Source organism: Salvelinus sp. IW2-2015, linkage group LG28, assembly GCF_002910315.2.
Source record: "Salvelinus sp. IW2-2015 linkage group LG28, ASM291031v2, whole genome shotgun sequence".
Taxonomy (NCBI): domain Eukaryota; kingdom Metazoa; phylum Chordata; class Actinopteri; order Salmoniformes; family Salmonidae; genus Salvelinus; species Salvelinus sp. IW2-2015.
In genome coordinates this window covers 3,335,809-3,358,397 of record NC_036868.1, presented here as the reverse complement: position 1 = coordinate 3,358,397, position 22,589 = coordinate 3,335,809, and the positions used below count along the sequence as shown (strand labels likewise).

Here is a 22,589-nt window from a genome sequence, read left to right as displayed (position 1 = left end):
CCAATTGAGTTGGTTGTGTGGTGAAGCTGGAAGGAAATGAGACTTAATGCTAGAGCGCCTCAAATCAAAATGTGTTTGCAGTGGACTAAATGCCATGTGGACAGGATGAGTGAGAGTGATGCTAAGTAGTAGCGTTCTGTCTCAGCGAGGAGCAAACTTAACAGAGCATAGAAATACCATCATGATTAGAATGGACACGTTAAGTATTTCGCTAAGACAGTTGATGACCACAACTAGATTATGATTTTTGTTAGGTTCCTACACGCAGCATACGCACAGTTACCGACTCAACACTGTACAGTATTGCTGACAGTCAAACGATTTTTTAACGAGGGTCGGACCCGGCATTCTTGTTAATTTTATTTCTTACGTTTGTGATGTATTGAATGTTGCAGGCAGCGGTACAACTGAAACTGTCTCCTCTTGCCATTCTTCACTTTGCCCCTAAAAATATTATACGCACACGCACAACAGCGTGCTGTCTCTCCTGTATCATTTATGACGTCGTTTTCCATTCACAGAATGAGAAATAGTGGCGTTGTTACAAAACTTTTGATGAACATGTTGAAAGATGTGTTTTCATCGGGAGCAGTTTATAAAAATAAACTGCAAGAAAACATCTCTCGTCAAAGCTTTTTGAAAACCTTATGCCTTTAACTGGTAATATGTTTGTACAGAGCCACTGTTTTATATAAGCAACGTTGGCAGGTTAGTCACGACGTGTGAGATATGTTAAACAAGCATGTATGTGCTTATTTCAGTTGAGAGAGAAATGCCACATCAGCCCTCAAAAGACCTTTGAATGCCAGTGCAGTCTCCTGAGTTGTGTTCATTAGACAGCCAAATGGGAGAAAAGACTGAAACGGGTGAAGGACTACCTGGTCTTAGTTTCAATTTCTTTTGTTTTAATGTTTGTAATTAACGTTCACGTTATTGGTGTGCACCTAATGAATATGACCCTGAATTTAATAGGTGGACGATCCACATGACGGGTATCAACCAGGAAGTGAAACTCCTTAGCCTACCTTGGTCAGTTTTAATGTTAGCCCGAGCCAAGCATTAAATAACATTACTACACTAAAAAGCTGGTTTGGACATTAAAGAATGAGCCCAAATTGAATAAGTTTTTATAGCGAATATGCTATTTTGAGAATGTCCTCAAAGACATTTGGAGAATAAGTTATTACTTTCAAGACATTGCTCTTGTGGAAGTTGTCTTTCCCAAATGGTAAATCTTGATTTTCAAAATGTGGTAAGGAGTGCTTGTTCTGGAACTTGCCACTTATTGAAACTGGACTTGTTTGCAGGGTGTCTGGGCTGCACTATGAACTGACTTGGTGTTGCTGTCTGGCTGCAACTATCGAAGTCTGACTTGCTGTTTGCTGTCTTGGGCCTGCCACTATGAACTGACTTGTGTTGCTGTCTTGGATCTGCACTATGGAACTGACTTGTGTTGCTGTTCTGGACTGCACTATAACTGACTTGTGTTTGCTGTTCTGGGCTGCACTATGAACTGACTTTGTGTTCCGTAGCCATGGCCAGCTCCATTCTCCACGTTGGTAACATAAGAGATTGTGACAATACATTATTTCCTTTTGTAAAATGATTCAAGCTTTACAAGAATTGGGAGGAAAAAAAGCTAGTTTGAAAATGCAAATTAAGCTTTGATTTGATAAGTTAGTTGTGTCAGTTGAGTTTCAATTTAAGTCAATTTAAAAATGCATTGGATGATTACTAGAATTCTAACAGGAGGAAGTAGTTGGTGTGTGTGTTCATCTTATTTCGGTTGCTTGTTTTTACTGCGTGAACTGGACATGTCTTTGAAATCATTTTGGCACATTCTGACATAGAGAATATATTTATGAAGGAATAGTTTTATGCGCAGATGGAGGAAATTAAAGAATTTCCATTCAACATTGCAATAAAACCTATCCCAAGAACTTGCATATTATATTTTCTTTCTGTGTGGCTCTTTGTCACTGTTTAATTATAGGTTTACATTATTTAGTGATGAATTGGGTGGTTTCTGTCATTGTTTATATTTGTAGGTATCCATTTTTTTTGATGAAATTGGGTGTTTGGTTTCTAATAACTTCTGAGTGATAGTTTTGAGAACTATAGTCTTAAGTAACTGTCCAGTTGTTTCCAGACTTTCTTATTATAATAATGACAATACATTACTTGACAATAAGCTTAGGTTCCATCCAATTGAGGACAGATTATCATGTAATTATTTTACAATATGCATAAAACAATGAAAGGCTGTGCGTGATTGAGATGAAGTGCACATAAAAAATAACTTTTGCGGTTACATTCCATGTACTGATTTAAAGAATACAAATCTTTAATCCTTGAGTCAATGTAACATTAATAAAAAAAAACTATTCAAAATGTTTAACCTACTAGCATCTGTCTGCTGTGCAAACTAATATGGGGACTCACACGACACACAATGGCTCGTTTCTTCCGTGTTGCTCTACAACCCCCACAAGTTGTCACCGGTTCTGAAAGGTAACCCATCAAATGGTGTTCTCCTTTTGCTCTACAACCCCAACAAGTGTCACGGTCTGAAGGTAAACCCATTCAAATGGTGTTCTCCGTGTTGCTCTACAACCCCCCACAAGTGTCACGGTCTGAAGGTAACCCCATTCAAATTGTGTTCTCCCGGTTGCTCTACAACCCCCACAAGTGTCACGGTCTGAAGGGTAACCCCATTCAAATGAATGAAGAAAAAGGTCGTTTTGTGCAACAAAAATAAACGGTGTTAAAAAAAAGACAGGGCGCGTGAAAAAGGAATTTTCCAATCTCATTTTCAACCTCTTTGCTTTGACGTTTTTTTTCAACAAAAAACTGTTAACTATAGCAAATTGCCCACTCTGGTTACTTTGGCCAACGATGCGCTCTTATGCCAACGGCTCGCAGAACTTTGCGAAGTATAGCCCATGCGTTTATATTATGTGAATAAACGCCAGAGAGATTATTTTGTATATTTATTCAAACGGCGCCCAGCCCAAGCATCGATTCATCACCGTTCTCCAGAATAAGACCATCGATTATTAGAAAGCGATGGGAGCATCAAGATCATCACCGTGCATTCCATCCACAGGCCTTGTGAAGCTCATCATAACTATTCATCTGTATACTAATAAACTGCCTATGCTTCCCGAGTCGTTAGTGGGAGGACCACACATTCATCAAGTGACTCCAGGTTACTTCGAAAGAAATAAAATTAGAAATTATTGGGGTATTTTTTATAATCAATATTTGCGAACACTAAAAAAGGCATTCCCACCACCATTTTCTCACATCATTTAAATGTGTTTTACCAGTCACCTCAAAGAGAGATCCCAACCTCGTCTACCATATTTTTGTTTTGTTGACATTTTGGAAAGTTACCTGCAAAAAGGGTGCTCGTTTCCTTATATCAGGCCCTGTTCGTAATTTCATGTTCTATGTATCTTTACTACGCATAAAAAGGTGATTGGATTTTGGTTAAACCTCTATTTTTATGATTTAAATAGTGTTTCTGTCCCAAAATAAGTGGGTTAATTAAGTTACGTCAAAAAAAGCAGCTTTCTGATATTGTGAATGTTGTGGATACGTTACTCGTACCCCATACAATCAGAATATATGTTGCCGCATTTATTACCGTCATTCAAAATATTCATACGAAGTAGATTGGCCAGCTCATCCTCCTCTTAGACCGCTGATTGGCCAGTCATCCCTCCTCAGGAGTAATGATGTCATACTCTGGAAGAAATAAAAAGCATTTTTTTAAATGGTCTGTTTTGAGGTAGGCAAGAATTCTGAGGAGGGGTTTATGAAGGAAAATAATTCATCCTATATCAGGATGATTATGAGTATTAGATATGTACCTGATCATTTCGTACTGAAAAGCCCACTCCGAAAGCTATATACACACACACCACCTTCATGTTATCACCGTATATTGAAAAGAAACCCTAGGAATACATTCTTAAACCACCAGAAGTGAGGTCCAGCACCAAGTGTTTTATTTTAAAAAAATAAATCCCATAGCCGCTATTCCTTAGGGGGTGTCAAACTAATTTTGCCCTGCGGTCTAAAACGAGGTCTGTTTAGGGCCGCACTTGAAAAATGTGTTATATTTCCTTTTTTCCGTGCAAAATGTGATATCTAAAACAAGAGCAGTGATACTTTACGGCCAAGAGCAATTAGATACTTAGACAAGATTCTCTAGGTCTGATGAAACCAAGATTAAACCATACGATTTGGCCTTGAGAATGCCAAGTGTCACATCTGGAGGAAACCCTCGCACTGATCCCTACGGTGAAGCACGGTGGTGGCACCATCAGACTCGTCAGGATCAGGAAAGTTGAACAGTTTTCCTTAGATGAAAACCTGCTCAGAAGTGATTCATTGACCATCAGACTGGGGGACGAAGGCTTCCACCTTTCGCAACTACTTCACAACGACCATAAGCACACATCCATGGGCAACGTTAGGGGGGGCTTCGGACAAGTTCTCTAAATGTGCTTGAGTGGGCCCAGCCAGAGCCCAGACTTGAACCGATCATAACATCTCTAGGAGAGACCTGATAAATAGCTGTGCAGCGAAGCTCCCCATCCAACCTTGTCAGAGCTTGAGAGGGACCTGCAGAGAAGAAATGGGAGAAACTTCCCAAATACAGGTGTGCCAAGCTTATGTAGCATCATACCCAAGAAGATTCTCGAGGCTGTCCATTACTTTGCGCAAAGGTGCTTCAACAAAGTACTGAGTTAAAGGGTCTGTTAATAGTTATTGTAAATGTAATATTTCAGTTTTTTATTTGTAATACATGTCAATTAAATGGACCAGGTATTGTGTGTAGATTGATGAGGGGGGAAAACAATCTTAATTATTTTAGAATAATGACCGTAATGTAACGGATTGAAATGGCTTAGCTAGTTAGCGGTGGTTCCGCGCTATAGCGTTTCAATCGGTTTACGTCACTCGCTTTGGAGACCCCTGAAGTAGTGGTTCCCCTTGCTTCTGCAAGGGCCGTGGCCTTGTTGGAGCGATGGTTAACGATGCTTCGTGGCGGCGACCCGGTTGTTAGAATGTGTGCAGATGGGTGCCATAGGCGTCGAGGATCGATGTGGGGACGCCGTAACAGTTTATACTGTTACAGTAACAAAATGGTGGTGGAACTAGTCAAAGGAGACTCTGAATTACGTTTCCAAATGCCCTGTAAGCTAATTTTGAACTGTGGTTCATTATAGACTCCTTTCCGGCAGGCAGGGAACATAAGCTGTCTAGAGCGTTTTATGCCAGTAGGCCAAAACAGTCGCTGATTTGAATCCCGAGCTGACAGGTTGGAAAGATGCTGCGCTGAAGCTAAGGCACTTAACCCTAATTGCTCCAGTGGTTGCTGGGTTGATAACTACAGCTGAACTCTGGGGCATGTGACCCTACTCTCAGAGGGTGTTCTCAGGAGGGAGTTGGGAATATGCATGGAAAAACACAATTTCCAATTCCACAACATTGAACCCCCATAATAATTTAAAAACACTGTACCCATTTGTGTGAAAACGAAATGAATAAGCGCACCCACTCAAGGGCTTATGACTTATTTCCTTATTATTCTGCCTACAAATCAGTCCTCCATAAATGACTCTTCACTAATGCTGTCTTTTTAGACCAGCGTCAGCAGATGAAGGAGAAAAAGATTAGGAGAATAAGCCTATTTTTGACTTATTGAAATACCCCCAGCAGGACACAGACATCAGTCAACGGTCTAGTTTTTGATTTACATTTTTTGGTTGATGTTCCTGTCAACTAAGGCGAATTCAACATGAATAAACATTTATAAAGGAATTCCCCATGTTCAATTGGATTTAGGGAGAATAACTGTAAACCAGTGTAAAACTACTTTTGTTGAAGGAAATGTATTCTTCTGTATTCATATTTTATGCATAATGCCATTCAAAAAAATCAGATATTAAAACAGGGCACGTTAAGAGATATTAGGAGAGATCGATAACTATATTTTTATAATTTTCCAAGTTCTGGTTGCGTCTCGACAGCCTGACAATTAGGTCTGAAATGACTTTGTACCTCCCAAAATTGATGTGGTGTGGTAAAGAGACGCCCCAACTAACCGTTAGAACATATATGTAGTCTAATTATGGATGTTTGTCTGCTTGGTCTGCCACCAGGAGGGCATGTTTCTGATTTCTGTCTTGCACTAAGAAAAGGAAAAACTCCATTATGAAATATGATGAAACGATGTATGCTTAGCTGATATTAGTATTCTTTGACTGTGTCTTTACTGTGGAGAAAAAACACGTATATTCCACACTTTTGTTTTTGGCTGTTGTTTTTTTTACTGATTAGGAAAGGTAAGGAGAGTTGATCCGAAGAACAGGACTCTTTGGTTTCAAACATCTCTCATGTGTTTTATCTTATGAGAAATACGAAGACCATTGTGAATTTATTGAGAGTTGGACTATTTCCACTGATAAATGAATACTTGCCTTTTCTCTCTTCCACAGGACACCAGGCTTCATGTACTCTATGCAGACTATACGCAAAGTTCTCCCAATACCCCCAATGATTCTAATTTACCCTCAAAGATACCAAAAGGTCCAGTAGGAGAGCTGGTTACAGCTGTATGGAGTGTAGGATAGGTTATTTGGTCACAGGAGGCTGTTGGTTATGGTGCATTGAGAAACGACTCAAATGAATAACGAGTGGAATGGAAGTAAAAGGCGAATACTTATTGAATCAATTGGGAAACAAATCCAGGATGTTTGATGTTTTCTATGAATACCACTCACAATTTTAATATTTTCCAGCCATTACTATGACCCATCCTCCCCAATTAACTTCGTAGAGCCCCCAGTCCGCCTGTGTAGATATGAGATGTCTACAGCCGAAACGGACTGACCATTAGGGCCCACGATTCAGACAGGAAACAAGCTCAGATGGTCATAGGTCCATATTAGGGTCTCAAGTGTGGTCTGTCTTAATTAGGTTTTTGTGCAGAATGGGGAAATCAAAATTTATTGGTTGGAGAGAGGTGCCTGCAATACATCGGTTGCCTCAAGCAAAAAATTGGACTGATGTGGGGGAAAAATGTTTTACGATGCATTAGCAATGCCCTGGGGACGATGTATTGGTCCTTCCCTGAGGAAGAGACAAAAGAGAAAGAAGGCCAGTAGGGAGCCAGACTGAAAATGTGGACAAATCCCCTTTTTATTAATTTTTTATTTGTTTTTATTTAACCTTTACTAACCAGGTAGCCATGTAAACAAGTTCTCATTATTACAACTGCGACCTGGCAAGATAAAGCAAACATGCAACACAAACAACAACAAAGAGGTTACACATTGGAATAACAAACGTAATCAATTAAACAATAAAATCTTATTACAAGTGTCAAATGAAAGTAAGATAGAAGATAAGGCAATAAATAGTGCCGAGTGGCGATAAGAATACAATTTACAAAATAACACTGGAGTGATCGATTGCAGAAGATGAATGCAAGAGAGATACTGGGTCCCAAACTGAGCCAAAAAAATAATAGCAATATGGGATCAGGTAGTTGGTGAGCTATTTGACGATGGCTGATCTGGTCCATGACTTGACTTGCTCGAACGATGCTTTTAAAGTTAGTGAGGAGAATGAGTCTCCAGCTTCAGGATGTTTTGCAATTCGTTTCAGTCATCGGGCGAGCAGGAGAACTGGAAGGAAGAGCGACCAAAGAGGGATTGGCTATTGGGAGTTGCACAAGTGAAATATGCTGCTAGAGCGCGTGTACGGTGGTACTGCTATGGTACAGTGAGTTGAAATAAAGGCCCTAAAGCATTTACCTAGCGAGACTTATAGATGACCTGACAGGGGTTTTGGCGACGAATATAGCGTGGGGGGGTGGGGGGGCCTAGGGGCGACGGGGGGCGTGGCAGCCAATGAGGCATACAGGTCCGAACAGTGGTGGTAGATATAGGCTCTGTGACAAAACGGTGGTATTAGATATACTGCATCCAATTGCTGAGTAGATGTGACTCATTATTGTTAAATGACATCGCGAAGTGAGGATCGGTAGCGATTATCATTTTATGAGGTATGTTTGCAGCTATGGAGTGAAGGATCTTGTTGGAAGTAGGAAAGCCGATTATGGATTTAATTTTGGATTGGAGAGTTTATATTATCTGGAAGGAGAGTTTACAGTTTAACCAGAGACCATAGGTATTTGTAGTTGTCCACATTATCTTAAGTCAGATGCGATTCCATTGGGGAGATATCATTGTTCTCTCTATAGGGAAGGGACATGTACAGTACTGTTGAATCTGTGATTCCCAAGTCCTTGTTTGTCTTCCTGGTGCACCTGACCTAACCATCTCCTCCATTGTCAAATTGAGCCGTGGTGACTATGTGTCTGTTCAAAATTGGCACCCTATTCCCTATATAGGGACTACTGTTGACCAGGGCCCATATGGTAGTGCACTATGTTAGGAATAGGATGCCATTTGGAATGCAGACCAGTGTGGGGTTATAGACACATAAAGATTGTTAGGGGGAAAACAGGCCATGGGAGAGCTCCTTGCTGACAGACTAGGTTCATGACTTTGTGTTCCTAGCCCAAAAAAGGCTAAAGTCTGCAAAAAGTCCTTCTTTTCGTGTTGTTTTATTATTCAGCTCCAGAATGTTCTTCTTTTGTGTGTTTGTGTTCGTCTGCAGACAACTTAATGATGGCGTTGGAGTCATGCTTGGCCACGCAGTTTGTGGCGTAACGGGAGTACAGAGTAAGCAACACCCCTGAGGGCCCCGTTGTTGAGGATCAGCGTAGCAGATGTGTTGCTACCTACCCTCACCACCTGGGGGGCGCCCATCAGAAGTCCAGGGTCAGTTGCAGAGGGAGGTGTTTAGTCCTAGGTCTTTAGCTTAGTGAGAGCTTTTGTGGACTCTATGTGTTGACGCTGAGCTGTAGTCAATGAACAACATTCTCACATAGGTGTTCCTTTTGTCAGGTGAGAAAGGGCAGTGTGGAGTGCGATTGAGATTGCTTCATCTGTGATCTGTTGGGCGGTATTCGAATTGGAGTGAGTCTAGGGTTTCCGGGACAATGGTGTTGATGTGAGTCCTGACAGCCTTTCAAAGCACTTCATGGCTACCGACGTGAGTGCTACGGGTCGGTAGTCATTAGCAGGTTACTTTGCTTTCTTGGTATGCTTGAACATGTAGTATTACAGACTCGGTTAGGGAGAGGTTGAAAATATCAGTGAAGACAAGGGAAGTCCTTTTCATGTTGTTTTATTTCAGTCTGCAGAAATGTCCTCTGACCACATTCACATATTATGAGTAACTCTGTATTAGTTTTGTCAACAACCACAGTGTGTCCTCTGCACTGGTTGCAAATATTCGGCTATATTAATAAGCATGTGCATCAATCCCACTTAACTCTGCTGTCCCTGTTCAAGTGAAGCCATCAGATTGTTAACAGCCACCACTAGCACAGAGAGGGGCTGCCTACATACAGACTTGAAATCATGACACTTTTAATAAATGGAACACTAGTCACTTTTAATAATGCCACTTTAAGATGTTTACATATCTTGCATTTGTCACGATCGTTGTATGAGTGAGACCAAGGCGCAGAGTGAGTAGAGTTCCCATATTTTAATAAACTAAAATCACCAAAACAAAACACTAAAGCACAAACGAACCGTGAAGCTATACAAATAGTGCAGACGACGCAAGTAACATAGTCAAGATCCCACAAAACAAAAGGAAATGCTACCTAAATATGATCCCCAATCAGAGAAACGATAAACAGCTGTCTCTGAATGGGAACCATATCCAGGCCAACATAGACATACAAAAACCATAGATGACCCACCCAAGTACCCATCACGCCCCAACCAACACAGAGAAAAAACAGCTTACTATGGTCAGGGCTGACAGATTACTCATCTCATATGTATATACTGATATTCTGTATCCTTCACTATCTATTCTATTACATATTATTGCATCTTAGCCGCTCTGTCACTGCTCATCCATATATTATATACTTATATATATTCCATCCATTCCTTTACTAGATTGTGTGTATTAGTTTTGTTGGTGGAATTTTAGATATTACCTGCTAGATATTGCTGCACTGTCAATCTAGAAGCGAAGCATTTCGCTACACTCGCAATAACATCTTGCTAACCAGTGTATGTGACCAATAAAAACTAGATTTGATGTGTCTGTAGAAAAAGTGCAATTTAAAGTGGCACTCCAGTTCCTTTCACCTCATTTAACGACCGGTTTAACTCAACAAAGGGCACATCTCAATAGGTGGTTCAGGTACGAAGTCATGACATAGCACAATGTGTTGTGGGGGGGGTGGCTTTTCCTCTTTGTTCTCTATTGTTTCCTCTATTGTTCCTCAAGCAAGGGGGGCCAATGACATCACGACTCCAACAAACAACTGCTTGAATGCTGTCCTACTTGAAGTTTGCAGAGTTGTCTATAAAACACATTTTTGCTCAAAACATATTGTTTTACCTTTTAGAGTGTGTACTTTCTGTATTTATACTTAGGATATTGCTTTTCAACAGGAAAAGTTCAAAATCACTGGAGGACAAACTGGAGGAAATCAGCCAAAAAGCAACTTTATTACTGACAGAATTATGTTACTTGAGGCCATACAATGTGACTGACTGAGGCACCTGTAATTTCATGACATCAAAATATGCTACGTTAATGTTTTGAAAAATAGCTATCCTAACAGCCTGATTCTCATCTCAGAATATCCCTAGTGTACTGACATACTGCATATAACAAGAAATACACACCTTTCCTCTCTGGTCATCATGGAATTCCATGTTGTCATCATAATAATTTTAAAAACAATACCTCTGACTGCTCTGCCAGAAACCTTAGTCATACATTGTGGAAGTGAGGTTGTTGTGATCCTTAGAGCCAGAGCCAAAAGAAGAGATGTCTTCCTCGTTGGTCAGGATGATAAAAAGACTATCACAAAGAAGGAAGGGATGGGATGACTGCACGACTCCAACACCATCATTAAATTTGCCGATGACACAACAGTGGTAGGCCTGATCACCGACAACAACGAGACAGCCTATAGGGAGAGGTCAGAGACCTGGCCATGTGGTTCCAGGACAACAACCTCTCCCTCACGTGATCAAGACAAAGGAGATTATGTGGACTACAGAAAAAAAGTACCGAGCACGCCGCCATTCTCATCGACGGGGCTGCAGTGGAGCAGGTGAGAGCTTCAAGTTCCTTGGTGTCCACCATCACCAACAAACTACATGTCCAGACACCATGGCAGTTGTGAAGCAGGCACGACAAAACCTATTCCCCTCAGGAGACTGAAAAGATTTGGCATGGGTCCTCAGATCCTCAAAAGGTTCTACAGCTGCACCATCGAGAGCATCCTGACTGGTTGCATCACTGCCTGTATGGCAACTGCTCGGCCTCCGACCGCAAGACACTACAGAGGGTAGTGCGAACGGCCCAGTACAGCTTCCTGCCATCCAGGACCTCTTACCAGGCGTGTCAGAGGAAGGACATGAAAATTGTCAAAGACTCCAGCCACCCTAGACATAGACTGTTCTCTCTGCTACACACGGCAAGCGGTTCCGGAGCGCCAGTCTAGGTCCAAGAGGCTTCTAAACAACTTCTACCCCAAGCCATAGACTCCTGAACATCTAGTCAAATGGCGTACCCACTATTCACATTGCCCCCCCTCCCTCCACCCCCATCTTCTCGTTGTCATCTATGCATAGTCACTTTAATTAAACTCTATCTACATGACATACTACCTCAACTAACCAGTGCCCCCACACATTGACTCTACCGGTACACCCCTGTATATATTGTTATTTTTTACTGCTCCCTTTAATTACTTTAATCTCTTATTCTTATCCGTATTGTTTGAACTGCACTGTCGTGTTAGGGGCTCGTAAGTAAGCATTTCACTGTAAGGTCTACACCTGTTGTATTCAGCGCATGTGACTAATAAATTTGATTTGATTTGATGGGGAAGGGGGTGGGGTGTGGGGGAGGGAGAGATGAATCACACTCGTTGACTCAAATTATACGGTCTGAAAATAAAGTAATTTCCTGCTTCCTTGAATGCCTCCAGTTCTCTATGGGGAAGAAGGCATGGTGTGGGAAGATGATGAATCATTCTCGAATTTAATGGTCTGAAAATTATTCCAGTGTGGAGCTACTTCCTTGAACCCTACCTTCTCAAGAAACTGTTTAACTTTTCCTGTTGAAAAGCGATATCCCAAGTGTAAATACAGTAAAGTATGGTTGAGCAAAACAGTGTTTTTTAGACACAACTGCGAACTTCAAGTAAGATGCATTCAAGGAGTTGGTCTGATGGAATCCGGATGTTCATGCCTCCCCCCTTGCTTGAGGAACAATAGAGCACAATAGAGAACAAAAAGAGGAAAGGCCCACCTCCAGCGTTATGCAAAGAATGGTTACAATGACTTTAAATATTTAATTTCCACTCTACACACACAATGTCAAGCAGTTGAACTTGAAAAAAATAAAAAGACAGTTTCAATGTACACAGATCAAAATCTAAACGCAACAATAAATTTAACAAAAATTATTGCCGTATTGTTCAGTCTGGCAGAAATGTCTTCTTTCGTGTTGTTTATTGTTCAGTCTGCAGAAATGTCCTTTCTTTCGTGTTGTTTTATTTGTTTCAGTCTGCAGAAATGTTCTTTCTTTCGTGTTGTTTTATTTGTTCAGTCTGCAGAAATGTTCTTCTTTCGTGTTGTTTTATTGTTCAGTCTGCAGAAATGTTCTTTCTTTCGCTGTTTTTATGTTCAGTCTGCAGAAATGTCCTTCTTTCGTGTTGTTATTGTTTTTCAGTCTGCCAGAAATGTTCTTCTTTCGTTGTTGTTTTATTGTTTCAGTCTGCAGAAATGTTCTTCTTTTGTTGTTGTTTTATTGTTCAGTCTGCAGAAATGTTCTTCTCTTCGTGTTGTTTTATTGTTCAGTCTGCAGGAAAATGTCCTTCTTTCGTGTTGTTTTATTGTTCAGTCTGCAGAAATGTCCTTTCTTTTTCGTGTTGTTTTATTGTTCAGTCTGCAGAGAAATGTTCTTCTTTCGTGTTGTTTTATTGTTCAGTCTGCAGAAATGTCTTCTTTCGTGTTGTTTTATATGTTCAGTCTGCAGAAATGTTCTTCTTTTCGTGTTGTTTTATTGTTCAGTCTGCAGAAATGTCCTTCTTTTGTGTTGTTTTATTGTTCAGTCTGCAGAAATTGTCCTTCTTTCGTGTTTGTTTTATTGTTTTCAGTGCCTGACCACATTCACATACTATGTGTAACTCTGTAGTCTTTGCATCCTTACTAGCTCGCKGACATTAGTGTGTTCCCACTGGCACTGTTTAAAAATATTGTGGCCATATTAATTAGCATGTGCCTCAATCCCACTGAACTCTGCTGTCACCTGTCAATGTGTCTGCTAGAAAAAGGTGCATTTAAAGTGGTACTCCAGTCTCCTTTTCACCTCATAGAGCTGTCCTAACAGCCTGATCTCACCTCAGAATATCCCTAGTGTACTGGACATACTGCAATACACAAGAAATACACACCTTTCCTTTCTGGTCATCAGGAAATTCCATGTTGTCATCATAATAATTTKAAAAACAATACCTCTGACTGCTCTGCCAGAAACCTTAGTCATACATTGTGGAAGTGAGGTTGTTGTGATCCTTAGAGCCAGAGCCAAAACAAAAGAGATCTTCATCATTGGTCAGGATGATAAAAATACTATAACAAAGAAGGAAGGGTGGGATGGCTTGGAAGAAGGAGAGGTGGGGTGTGGAGGGAGAGGATGAATCAGTCTAGTTAACTTGAATGTTATGGTCTGAAAATAAGGAATTACCAGTTTGATGATACTTCCTTGAATGCCTGCCAGTTCTCTATGGGGAAGAAGGCATGGTGGAAGAGGATGAATCATTCTCGTTACCTATAATTTAATGGTCTGAAAACAAGTTTCTAGTGTGAAGCTACTTCCTTGAACACCTACCATCCACAAGAAACTGTTTAACTTTTCCTGTTGAAAAGCGATATCCCAAGTGTAAATACAGTAAAGTATGGTTGAGCAAAACAGTGTTTTTTAGACACAACTGCGAACTTCAAGTAAGATGCATTCAAGGAGTTGGTCTGATGGGAATCCGGATGTCATCAGCCTCCCGCCTTGCTTGAGGAACAATAAATTAACAATAGAGAACAAAAAAGGAAAGGCCCACCCCCCCTTTCCCCGTTAGGCACGGCTGCATAGCGCACCTGTGGGCTTGGGGGTTGCCGGTGAATCGGGTCTCCCCGCCTCGGCTCTTACAACATTAAAGCTGCTTGTGTCTCCCAGGACCCTCCACGGCTCCGGGAACCTGGCCAACGCTCTGCGCCCTGGCGCAGGATTAATGTCTCCCCTCCCGTCGCCTTGGCGACGGCGGCGGCGGAGCACCCGGATGCTTTTCTCAACCTCAAACCTTTTTGCTCCGTGAACTGTGGCCTCTGGCGAAGGCGGGCGGACGAGGGAAAGGAGGGCAACCTCCCCAACCCCGCCTAGCCACTAGCCTCTGCATTAAACAACAAAACAAAAGATACAACTCTTAGCGGGGATCACTCGGCTCGTGCGTCGATGAAGAACGCAGCTAGCTGCGAGAACTAATGTGAATTGCAGGACACATTGATCATCGACACTTCGAACGCACCTTTCGGCCCAGGTTCCTCCTGGGGCTACGCCTTTCTGAGGGTCGCTTTGCCATCAATCGGAACCCCCGGGTTTCCGCGACTGGGGCGTCGCAGGCCGCCTTCGTGCACCTAAGTGCAGAGCAGGACGGCTCGGTGGAGTGTTGAGAGGGGGCCTCGGCTCTCTCTCCTCTCCCCCGGCGCCCTTCCTTTCCCTTCCGACCTCGGCGGAAGGCGCCCACGTTCCCTGCATGGTCGGCGCGGCTGCCGGTGGACTCTGTCTCAAAAGAGGAAAGGCCCACCCCCACTGTACTTAGCAGAGTGGACACCACAGGTTCAGAAGTGGTGTGGCAAAATGTATATTTTATTGTCTATGGGCTTGAGTTTTTCCTGATTTCATGTTAATTTTTTTAAAAGTATTTAACCTTTATTTAACTAGGCAAGTCAGTTAAGAACAAAAACTCCTATTTACAATGATGGCCATCCAAAAGGCAAATGGCCTCCTACGGGGCTGGGATTAAAAATAAAAAATAATATAAAATATTAATATAGGACAAAACACACATCAAGACAAGAGAGACAACACAACCCTACATAAAGAGAGACGTAAGACAACATAGCAAGGCAGCAACACATGACAACACAGCATGGTAGCAAACACAACATGAACAACAACATGGTTAGAAAAACAACATGGTAGCAGAACAAAACATGGTACAAACATTATTGGGCACAGACAACAGCACAAAGGGTAAGAAGGTAGAGACAACAATACATCACGCAAAGGAGCCACAACTGTCAGTAAGAGTGTCCATGACTGAGTCTTTGAATTAAGAGATTAAGATAAAACTGTCCAGTTTGAGTGTTTGTTGCAGCTCGTTCCAGTCGCTAGCTGCAGTGAACTGAAAAGGTGAGCGACCCAGGGATGTGTGTGCTTTGGGGACCTTTAACAGAATGTGACTGGCAGAACGGGTGTTGTATGTGGAGGATGAGGGCTGCAGTAGACATCTCAGATAGGGTGGAGTGAGGCCTAAGAGGGTTTTATAAATAAGCATCAACCAGTAGGTCTTGCGGCGGGTATACAGAGATGACCAGTTTACAGAGGAGTATAGAGTGCAGTGATGTGTCCTATAAGGAGCATGGCCTCATGACCTGGTCAGGTAAAACTCTGTGTCCTATTCGTAGGCTATGACAAAATATTATTACCTGTGCTATGATTATAGGGCTGGGGGTTTTCTTGTCGGGTCACGTGAATTGGAAACACTCCTGGCCTAAGGTGGATTAGACCGTTTCAATCGACCACAAACTTTATTYTTCATTCTGAAAATATATTTTTTTAAAGCCAGAGACAACAACTTCAATGGACAACATACTCTGTAGTTTAGTGAACTACTATAGCAGGGCTGAGCGTTCTGCAAAGAATGGTTACAATATCTTTAAATATGAATTTCACTCTATACACACACAATGTTAAGCAGTGGACAATAAAAAAGACAGACAGGTTTCAATGTAAACTGAGCAAAAATATATAAATGCAACATGCAACAATTTCAAAGATTTTACTGAGTTGCAGTTCATATAAGGAAATCAGTCAATTTAAATTAATTCATTAAGCCCTAATCTATGGATTTCACATGACTGGGAATACAGATATGCATCCGTTGGTCATAAACCTTTAAAATAAAGTATGGGTTTGCATAGAGTTGATCAGGCTGTTGAATGTGGCTTGTGAAATGTTGTCCCACTCTTTTTCAATGGCTGTACGAAGTTCCTGGATATTGGCGGGAACTGGAACATGCTGACACATTGATCCAGAGCATTCCAAACGGTTCAATGGGTGGTGACATGTCTGGTGAACATGCAGGCCATGAAAGAACTTGGGAATTTTCAGCTTTGTTTCAGAACATTCTATTTGGCAATAGCTCTTGTGGAAATTCCTGCAGTCAGCAAGCCAATTGCATGCTCCCTCAACTTGAGACATCTGTGACATTGTGTTGTGTGACAAAACCACACATTTTAGAATGGCCTTTTATTATCCCCAGCGCAAGTTGCACCTGTGTAATGATCATGCTGTTAAAATCAGCTTCTTGATATGCCACACCTGTAGGTGGATGGATTATATTTGTAACGGATAAATGCTCACTAACAGGGATATAAACTCATTTGTGCACAATTTTGAGAAATAAGCTTTTTGTGCGTATGGAAAATTTCTGGGATCTTTTATTTCAGCTCATGAAACATGGGCAACACTTTACATGTTGAGATTATAGTTTTGTTCAGTGTAGCTGTTATTGGCAGAGAGTTCTGGAAATCTTTCTTATTAGTCTATTAATTAATTTACCACCTGGCAGGCCAAAACTCCATCCCATCAAAAAAGGCTGAAATAGACGGTGCGGTGGGCGTGCCTGTAATCCAAGTCACTGGGAGGCTGAGGTTGGTTTAAGTACATTGAGATGTGGGTCGAGGTTACATTAGAGTTTAGAATGTTGAGATGTGGTAGAGGTTATGTTGGAATTTAGACTAGTATCGTATCAAAGTATGTATTGTAGGTATGCCGTGAATGGCCTCACGGTTGGTGAAAGGAAGTGAGCACATGGCTAATGCGCTGTTTGAGCTAATCAATCAGATAAACAAGAAAGCAGGAACTGATGTGGGTAGAGATTATTGTTAGTTTAGACTGTTGAGATGTGGGAAGAGGTTATGTTAGAAGTTATACTGGTATCAAATAATGTAATGTAGGTAGGCCATGAATGGCCTCACATACCAGTACAGTAGGTGACATGTATGCACCTAAAAGTTGGATGCGATCCGCCAACAGATCAAGAAGAAAAAAGCTGAAATTTCAGGCCTTTCAAACACCTCTTACACTAAAAAGGCATTATCATATTTTCACAGTATTATTCCTAACTCATAGTGTGGAAATATAGATACTGTATATATAAAACACATACAAATATAGTTGACTGAACTGGGACTTTGAGACTGACATTTGCGCACAAACATTTGTGAACAATCACCAGCAGTGGAAATAAAATAATGTGCCAACATTACTTGGCCTCGCGTAGCCTCAGCAGATCGTTTTAATCTTTATCCTGTGCCAAATATATTATTCAGGGTCTACATTTTTAACGTTAGCTAGCTAGGCTACTACAGCAAACGTTATAGTTTTGTTAGCTAGCTATAGAATGGATCCTTCTAGCTAGATTTAGAGGACAACTAAACTGCTTTTATTAACACATAACCTTGTTTTCCATGAAAATGTTGTGTTCTCTCTCTCACGAGGCAAGCAATCAGGAGAGGGTTGTCACTAGTAACCACAGTCACAAAGTGCAAAATTTGCTATCTTAAAAAGTCATGATAACTTAAAATTGCTTCTTTGTCTTAATTTAAGGTTAGGAATAAGGTTATCAGTGTGGTTATGGTCAGTTTTTAATCAGATTTTAGAAGAGCAATTGTAGAAATAGGTTTAGCCATAATTATGACGTTGTGGCTGTGGTAACTAGTGACGACCGGAGAGAGGCCTGAATGAAGAAAGAAACCAAGTTCAGAGTTAAAGGGAAAGAGGATATCTAATCAGTTGCACAACTGAATCAAAGACTATTTATTAACTAATGCATTCAACCGCTCTGATTAACCCAAACCGCTCTGATAAAACCCAACCGCTCTGATTAACCCAACCGACTCTGATTAACCCATACCGCTCTGATTAACCCAACCGCTCTTGATAAACCCAACCGCTCTGATTACAACCAACCGCTCTGATTAACCCAACCGCTCTGATAAACCCAACCGCTCTGATTAAACCCAACCGCTCTGATTAACCCAACCGTCTGATAAACCCAACCGCTCTGATAAATCCCAACCGCTCTGATTTAACCCAACCGCTCTGATCTTTAAACCCAACCGCTCTGATTAACCCAACCGCTCTGATTAACCCAACCGCTCTGATTAACCCAACTGCTCTGATTAACCAACCGCTCTGAATCAGAGAGGTACAGGGGCTACCTTAATGGACGTTAAACAATGATGTGCTGGTGGTTGAGAGCGTGGTTGATTAGGCTCTGTAGGCTTTAGCTAGGAGACCAATAACGTGAAATCAACACAACATTTCACCATGTCATTGGATTCAGGTTAAAAGTTGACTCTGCAAATCCAATCAGTTTTACACGTTGATTCAACATTATCACATTTCATTTTTGTTGTTGAAATGTGGAAACAATGTTCAAGCAGTTTTTGCCCAGGGGGCAGTCTCAACCTGCCCAGCTGCCATAAATGCCATAAATTGTCCATCTTTCACTTAAACAATGGGGATGAACCAGAATGATCCRTTTTAGGCTACACCTACTGGAATTCCTTACAGTCTTGTTGTTTTCAGTAAAAAACCTTTAGAGCAGGCTCAACTTGCCTAACTGCTCAGGTCACTTTCCCCAGGCAATAGGGCAACCTTTAGTCCCTGCTACAACTAAGTTTAGCGACCTCTGCCATAGAAATAGAATGAATATAGCGGGCTTGCAACCTATAACCCTGGCATTTTGACTGGTAAAGTCATGGGTGCACACGCAATGGTGCCAGTGCCTGGTACGGTGATGCAATAATTTCCATGGTAATGTAGAATGTTCATTCAAATTATGTTAACTGATGTGACTCGTGGAATATAATGTATTTTTTCTAATGTCAGTTGAGTTTAATCAACAAATCACARTACATATTGATGGGTACACTTTCTGCTTTTACTTCCTGCTTTGCTCCAATGGCAGCGTTTCCCAAACTCCGTCCTCACGACCCCAAGGGGTGGAAATKTTGGTTWTTGCACTAACATCACACAGCTGATTAAAATKACCAAAGCTTGATGATTAGTTGATTATTTGAATCAGCTGTGTAGTGCTAGGGCAAAAACCAAAACGTGCACCCCTTGTAGTACCGAGGATCGAGTTTGAGAAACYTGTCCTATAGGTACATTCGCAATTATGCCATAATTTTATTAATTATGTTTATATGGCCTCTGCTTTATGAATACGGGCCATTCATGGCTCCCCTCCCCTACTAGTGGCAGGTAGCCTAGTGGTTACGCCTTGAACCTACCTACAGTGTCATTGCACAAAACACTATCCAGCACAGTGGAGGCTGCTGAGTGGAGGACGGCTTATAATAACGGCTGGAATGGAGTGTTATGATCCGTCCTCCCCTCAGCAGCCTCCACTGACACAGCATCATCTGGATATGTGTTAAACAAAAGTTCAACATTCACTTTCTGCTACCATTTCTGTCAGGCCGTCTTCACATACAGTTTGATGCATACGTTCGATAAATCCAAAGTTTGCACCACACAGAACGCACTGCAGCGTTCCAGGGGAAATGAATGTACCTTTGGTGTACCAAACTGCAAAGATGCTGTCGGTGTGATCGAGGCATTAGAGCATTGGGCCAGTAACCGAAAGATTGCTAGTTTGAGTTGCTGAGCCAAATAGGTGAAAAATCTATCAATTTGTCCTTGAGCAAAGCACGTAACCCTAATTGCTCCAGTGTTGCCATCAATAATAGCTGACCCCTGGCTGTGACCCCATTCTCTGTAGGATATGCMAAAAAACATTTCCATTTCACACCAGATTAATAAGGAATGGGCACAACATGAATCAGTGTAATCCCTGGGATATGAGTCCAAAGGTTAACCCAGTATAGGCTAGGAAGAAATGAGGTTCCAAAAACAGGCAGTTAAAGGCAGAACTGTTTTTATTCTGTGCCTATTTTATAAGGCTGTTGTAGCTGTTGTGTTCACTGAATAGAGAAGAGGTGGGCCTGTTTACTGTAATAACGACTACTACTTTATCACAAGTAATAAAATGACATGTCATCAAAGCTCAGTAAAAGCAATAAATGCAATATCTCCAGAGAGATGCTGAGCGTCCTGTAACAGGAAGGTGGCATGGCGGTCCTTGTGGGCAAATGTTGTCATCAAAGTCTGGCATTCTCTGGATTTATGGTGCTTTCAAGACAACTGGGACCTCTGAAAAAACAAGGTTGAATCAGACGTCAGTGATTTTCAGGTCTAGAAAGAGACCCGAGTTCCCGACTTGGAATTCTGAGTTGGATGACTGTTCAAAAGTACTTTCCCAATAAGAGCTTTTTGTTTTAGTTCCTATTGTCTTGAACTCACTGAAGTCTGAGATTTCCCAGTTCCGAGTTTCCAGGTGTTTGAATGCGGCAGAAGTCATGCTGGATTAACAGCATGACTGACCAAGACTTAGACCACACACCACTCTACTGAATAGCAAGCTAGTAATTGCTTTGCAACGCTTGCAGTTAGCCGCCACTGATTCCTTCCAAACCACTCATTGTTGAATTTTTATTTCCAACTTTTTTTTAATGTTTATGAGCATGATACGTTTATCTATAATTTCTTCTTCATATGACAAGATTGAAAAGGATTTACCAGTAGATTGTCAAGTTTATTCATGATGACTTCTAGCTTGCTAGCTAAGATTTTGAAGGTATGATTTGACATGATAGTCCAATCAAAGCTACAGTAATATAATGTGATTTAATGTAATTTTATCTTGGCAATGACCTTGAACCTTCTTGAATGGGCACTTCTAATGTAACTCTATGGCAGCACCCAAGGTGCTTGAATTTTCAAGCTCTCCCCTTAGAATTTGTGGTGAGAGGTAGTGTCCCCATGAGTGACAGAACACTGAGCCAATCACGGCGCATTAGAGAACATTACCAACCCCTACGCGCCGTATTTTCTGCTGGCTGCCCCACCACCACAGAAAGCACTGAGCTAGGATGAAACCTACATTTTGGAGCTGCCTTACTCAAGAAAGCAAAAAAGAGACCATGTTGTAGTGCTTATTGAACTCATTATTATTTTATTTGTTTGCAAACTGATATGTGACGCATGTTATTTTGGTATTAATATGTAACACAGGCAACAACATCTTATTTTTTTGGCTTAACAGATGGGGCTCGAAACAGGGTCTGCCACCACCTGCCCTGAATGATGGGTCGCCACTGAAATGATGATACATCGGTTGCAACAGTGTACTTCCCCCACTTGCGCCACTACAGCCGGAGCTGCTCACGTGACGCAAATATTGTCCTCCTATTTGTTTGCTTACGTGCCTCTACTGCCACGCCTTCTTACTCGGAGAGATATATTAACCTGTTGACCATTTAAGATCCAGTCAGTTAGTTAGGAATACACATCTCCATAGGACTTTACGCATCTAGGCTTTTTACTGACTAACATGGAGGAACAACGGTATCCGGTTAATGTCCGACTGATTGGAGTGATGCACAAGGAGAAAAGCAAAGTATGGATACTTGATGCATGTAATACTACTGCTGTTGTTATGGGATATTATTCCAGATTTCTGCATGAGATGTACAACTCTTTTTTTATGCCTGTTAATGAATAATTTCCCGAAAATTGTTGATTCTTGTTTGCTGTATTTTGTGAGTCCAATTAACTAAAACATTTTATTTTTGAATTTGGCAGAAATGATTTATACCAAATATTTAATTGATATTTATAACTTATTTCAAATGTKCAGATGTACATGACATCGGTGCTTTGGTCAGATCAGAATGACATCATTGTTTACAGAACCTTCAAGGACTTCAAGACACTTAATGTAAGTTACATCATCAACTACAGTTCAAATTGTCTGATCTAATGTAGGCTACATAAATGCAAAATATAATATGTAGCCATGCTTTACTTACTTATGCCAAACTATTTATCCAAAACAGGAACAAATGAAGAAGAAATTCCCACCTGCGAACCCACTTAAAAAATCGGACAGAATTATTCCTAGATTTCGAGGTAAGCCTGTTTTACTTTTAATATCACGTTGCCGGTTGATGTCTATCATTTGTATCCTTTATTAACTAATAAGT

At 41.2% G+C, this 22,589-nt stretch overlaps 1 protein-coding gene, 1 non-coding gene and 1 pseudogene across 6 annotated transcripts in view; 2 read left to right on the top strand and 1 right to left on the bottom strand.

The window, feature by feature from the left end:
* The window catches only part of znf106b (zinc finger protein 106b), a 129,406-nt gene that overhangs the window by 73,013 nt on the left and 33,804 nt on the right, over positions 1 to 22,589 (bottom strand). The gene's annotated exons all lie outside the window — the stretch shown is intronic.
* LOC111954676 (5.8S ribosomal RNA) lies at positions 14,610 to 14,761 on the top strand. The gene has a single exon (XR_002876016.1). It is a non-coding gene; the product is annotated as a 5.8S ribosomal RNA (ribosomal RNA).
* LOC112067827 (NADPH oxidase organizer 1-like) overlaps positions 21,863 to 22,589 on the top strand; it is a 7,569-nt pseudogene continuing 6,842 nt past the window's right edge.